The sequence below is a fragment of the Miscanthus floridulus genome, chromosome 16 (genome assembly GCF_019320115.1).
Source record: "Miscanthus floridulus cultivar M001 chromosome 16, ASM1932011v1, whole genome shotgun sequence".
NCBI lineage: Eukaryota > Viridiplantae > Streptophyta > Magnoliopsida > Poales > Poaceae > Miscanthus > Miscanthus floridulus.
This window is the reverse complement of record NC_089595.1, coordinates 36,543,044-36,548,576: the sequence shown is the minus strand read 5'-3', so window position 1 is coordinate 36,548,576 and position 5,533 is coordinate 36,543,044.

Genomic DNA, 5,533 nt, shown 5'->3' with positions numbered 1-5,533 from the left:
AGGTTGGTTGCTTTGTCCTGTAAGTCAGCGACCTCGGCTCTGTTGACCTCATCACGATGGTTGAGCTCGTCCTGTAACTTGGCAACTATCTCAAGTAGACTAGCTTGCTCCTGTGCTCCCTGCGAGTCTCGCTCCTAGTACTCCCACTGAAGGGCCTAGTCCTGACGTCTCCTCTGCTCCAACTAGGTCATGTACCTATCCTGCTCCAGTAGGTGAATAGCTGAGACACGAAGGCATCTATCCTCCTCAGCAAGGATAACTCTGCCTGCTGTGAAACTCTGCTCACTAGGGGTAAGGCTGAGCTCGAGGGCCTAGGGAAGTAGACGGAACTCTGTCGTCTTCAGGTGCTCGTAGTGGTCCCTCATCACTCTGTGAAGTGCCTTGTGTGAGATAGCCTACAGTCCCTCCTCGATTGTGCCCTCTATAGTCAACTCGGTGAAAGCTGGGACAGAAGGTAAGGTAGTGCTAGCTGGGATCTCCACTGAGGTGACAATCGGTCCTTCGATTCCTCCTTCCTTAGCTGGCTTCCCGGTGCAGGTGACCTTGACCAGCTCGTCGGGGACACCTATCATGACGAGAACTCGGTAGAGGGTCTGTGCAAAACCCCCGAGCTCACGTAGGTCAAAGGTAAGCTTGGCGTGGTCCAGAGGTAGCGGTCTTAGAGGCGGCCAGTCGACGTTCGTTGCCATCTGCATGTTTCAAGGGGACAGGTGTTAGCAGGTCAATAAATAGATAAGCCTTGCATAAAAGTAAATGCAGGGTCAGTATATAACCGAAAGAAGGGTTGTCCACGTCCTATTCTATCATCCATTTCTAAGGGTTTCGTCCTATGGTCAAGTATGGCTCTGATACCAACTGAAACAACCCCAATTTCCGCGAAGGGAAAACCACAGAGTTGAAGTGTAATAAGACCATGGTGGATCATATTACCCAGATTCCAGTCGATATCACATCCAAACAACGATAATATCAGAGTACAAATAGTGCGGAATTATATAAATTATTACATCGCCGCATTGGCGGAATCAAAAGTAGCATTCATTCAAAACAGCTTGAAGATAAGATCACCAAACTCGAGCGTAGGCACGAACCCCTCAACCGTCAAACTCCTCGGAGCTATACTCCTCAACAGAACCTGTATGCCAAAATTTATCAGTACGATTTGTACTAGCCACTCCCAACCCCATGAGCATTGCTTTGTGGAGATTGGATGCAAGTTGGATATAGTCAAAAGGAGCCTATAAGGCTAGGGTTTCCTATGTATTTTAGCATATCAAGTATATAACAGTATAGTCAAGTTTTAACACCATTTCCACCCTATTCCACCCCATCTCCATTCCAGAGCTAGGTTTTGATCCTGGGATCGACATACCACCATCTCCACACCATCACCATACCATAACCATCCCATCACTCAGTCGACAGGCCAACTCCCTCTCAGCACTGTCTCAAGGCCCGTAGCCCCTGGCTATGACCGAACACTCACTTCCAGGGGGAGAAAAGAAGGACTCATCTCTCTATCTAGTTTAAGCGAAACCCAGGAAAGGTCCATAGCCGACAAGTCAGCACATGTATCGATCGATCAACCATACACTCTGCAGATGTTTTACATAACCACAAGATCTGCCTTCCTTGCTGACCATCGTCAACTAGGCTGATTCCGGCCGCTTGCTAGCCTAGGATAATGCCACTCTACCATTCAGCCCTGGTACACCCCAAGTCCAGTCTGGGGTGGCTGAAACTATGAGTCATGAGCTGGGTCCACAAGGTCTCCATGAAGTCTCGAAAGGGTGTGGGGGAAATCCTCCGCGCCCTGTACCTCCTTACACTGTCCGCTATCAACCTAGTAGTAGTGGCAATATCCTACCAAGTAGTCCGGCCATCCCGCACCATATAGGGCGAGTGGTACGTAAGGCTTCTCGGTGAATCTGAGTACTAGTAAGTCCTTAGGGATGACCAAGCCATAATGTCTCTATCAGGGTTTCCATTTACCATGCCACCACAGCACCTCCATCCCGGGCTCCTCCCATCACAGGTTCACACCCAGGACCACCTCATATACCATTTACCCACCATAGGTATCCATTCTAGGGGTGCCCAGGTAGCATCCCATGGTAAGACTTGCTCTAGGCTCATCGTATACTCCAACTTGGTCGACACAACCCTCACCCTCCACGCACCCAAGTCACACACACAGCACTCTCCCCATGGTCCAGATAACACCAGTTTCCACCACGCATCAATGTAGTGCAAGCGTAGTAGAAGTAATAAGAAATGAAATATAATAGCAAGCGTGTGACTAGCCTAACAGCAGGGTGAGCAGGGATAAGGTTGCGTCAAGGCCATCAAGAAAGCATACTACCATGCAAGTCCTACCATAGTGTGATCACGACAATAAAGTAAAGCACTAGCATTTCTATTTTAGCCATGCGTAATAGGTGCTACGAGATCGGGTGGGATGTGGCACCTTTAGTGTAGTCATCTCCGTACTCCTCACGGTACTCACTGTCCTCGTCTGTCTGTTTCTCCTCCGAGTCTGCAAACGATCGTAATATAGTCGCGTTAGCGACGTCTATAGAATAGCACAAAGAAGCAATGAAAATTCAAAAGAGCCAAATGCACTCAAACATGGGTTCATTGCGTAGAGCTTGATTTTAGATGAATTTTGGTCCTGGTTTTGTATTTTTCTGAGGTCATATGAATTAGTTATGAATTTTCGAAGTTTAAATCTATTTCTGAAAATGCAAAAAGGCTAAATTAATCCTGGGCTGACACGTGTCATGCTGTGGTTGGTCCACGTGGCTTGCTGACATCAGCATGACGTCAGCGTGACGTTGTCTTCATGGTTCCGAGCTGACAGGTGGGGCCCAGCTGACGTCATCAACGTCGTCCACACCGACAGGTGGGGCCAAAGGCTATTGGGTCACTGATAGGTAGGTTCGGTCAAAGTCAACATTGGTCAACGATGAGTCAACGGTCAATGGTCAACGGTCAATAGTCAAGGTCACTGACATGTGGGCCTGGGCTGCTGCGCGCTGGCAGGCCGAGAAGCCGAGCAGGCCTGGGCTGCGAGGCCTTCTCCTTTTCCTTTTTCCATTTTTCTTTTCTTATCCATTATTTGAATTCAAATTTGGTTTAGAATTTGAATTCAAAACTGAGGCAACTTATTCGTTGGAATTTAGGGAATTTTGTTTAATAATAACTTTATGGGTTATTACTTTAATGGAATTGTTAAACATAGCATAAAGCAAATGAAAACCCAAATCACAATTTAAGTTAACATTGTATGCAACATGGTATTTATTGAAAATTTAATAATCATAATTAACAAATGATATGCCATGCTTATGTGTTGACTTAGGTTGGGTTACTTCTAATGCAAATCTTAGGGTTGGCTCCTACAATGTCACTCATCATCACATGGGAGTTTTAAGAAAACTTTTGTAGTTGTGATTTTTGGTGTGTGGATTTTTGGGTTGTTACAGCGGCGAGGCTACGCTGCGGGAATGGGGAAGGAGGAAGCAGAGAAAGGAAAATGTGAGCGCGGGGATGGAGCAGCGGGTGTGGGACACGATATACTATGCTCTGGACCAACACGGCCGCACTGGGTAGGACGCCGACGATGCACGGCCTCCACCGGCTCAACGCGACATGCATGCTCTGGCGATGGTCGGCCACCGAAGGTCCGATTCAGTTCGTTCAGTAACCACGATGCAAGCCTGACAGCGCGAATTGATAGTGCTCGATCTCCTAAACCATGAGGAATTAGCGCCAACAATCTACACCAAACTTGTAGCACTATGTACCAGCTTCAATTGTTCTTAAAGGATCATGTGCTAACTCTCAACCGAAACTGAGTTATTTCATCCTAAAGTAAGGTTGTCAGCACTGTCAGTGGAGAAAGACTTGGAAAATTTGCTAAGTGCTGAAAACAAGGAATTGATGATTCTTGTGAGCCTAATTGAAGCATGTTAGGAGCTAAACCAGTCTATGACCCAAAAATAAAAGTTGATCCTCTTACCAAATAATACAACTTAGCTTTAGTGACCACCTCCATGCAAAGTCTCTAGCACATAGTTCAAACTTGGTCAAACATGCTACATTAAAATGATGGTATACACTTAAACTTTGGCTTAGTGACCAAATTACTCTTAACCATGAATACCAAAGTTGTTCATAATGATCTTCTAAACATGTTTAAGCTATTTGTAAGGTCACACACTCATTTCATGCATTGGTCACACATAGAGCTATCTAGGTCCACATGAATAGCATCACCTAAGTACTTGATTAGTCAAAATGATCTATATGAACATTGTTCCACTAGACATCATAAGTGTAGCTAATATGTTTTAGTGACTCACATTCATCATTTACATGTATTCACTCATGATCATATGCATAGGTACAAGGAGACATGAAATAACAAGCATGTTTCATATGTTTCAATCAAATGTTTCAATTGTAAAAGCTTAAATACGAATGCTTGATGCTCATGCTCATGCAATGCAAGTCAATTTATGCAAGGCTAACACCTAGGGTGTTACAGCCCCTCCCCCTTATAAAAATCTCATCCCAAGATTTGCAAGACCTACCATTCTTGGAAAAAGGTGGGATAAACCTCTCGTAAATAATCCTCCCGTTCCCACGTAGCATATTGTTCACTATGATTGTTCCACACCACCTTATAGAACTTAATGATCTTACTCCGTGTTACTCTTTCCATCTCTTCTAACACTCGGATTGGCTTTTCTTCATAAGTCAAATCTGATTGAAGCTTCATGTTGGTGGGTGCAATAGCTTCTTCCAGTACACGAAGACATTTCTTCAACTAGGAAACATGGAAGACATCAAATATTGCACTCATCTCTGGTGGAAGTTGTAATTTATAAGCAACATTTCCTTTCCATTCCATAATCTTGTATGGCCCTACATATCTAGGCGCAAGCTTCTTTTTCATTCCAAATCTCTTCACTCCCTTCATGGGTGATACCTTCAAGTATACATAGTCACCCACTTCAAAAGTTAGTGGTCTTCTTCTTTTATCAGCATAACTCTTTTGTCTCGACTGAGCTGCCTTTATATGCTGTTGGATAATACACACTTGCTCTTTAGCTTCATTTACAAAGTCAATACCAAAGTATCTCCTCTCACCGGGCTCAATCCAATTTAATGGAGTTCCACATTTTCTGCCATACAAGGCTTCAAACGGAGCCATCTGGATGCTTGCTTGATAACTGTTGTTGTAGGAGAACTCAGCTAAAGGTAACCATTTCTCCCATGAACCTTTGGAAGATATAACACAAGCTCTCAGCAAATCTTCTAAGATTTGGTTCACTCGCTCAGTTTGTCCTGAAGTTTGCGGATGGTATGCCGAACTTCTGATCAATTTAGTTCCCAAGGCCTGGTGCAAATGTTCCTAGAAACGAGCTATGAATTGTGGTCCTCGATCTGAGATTATGGTCCTAGGTACTCCATGTAGTCTCACGATCTGAGAAACATACAGCTCAGCGTACTTCCCCACATGATACCT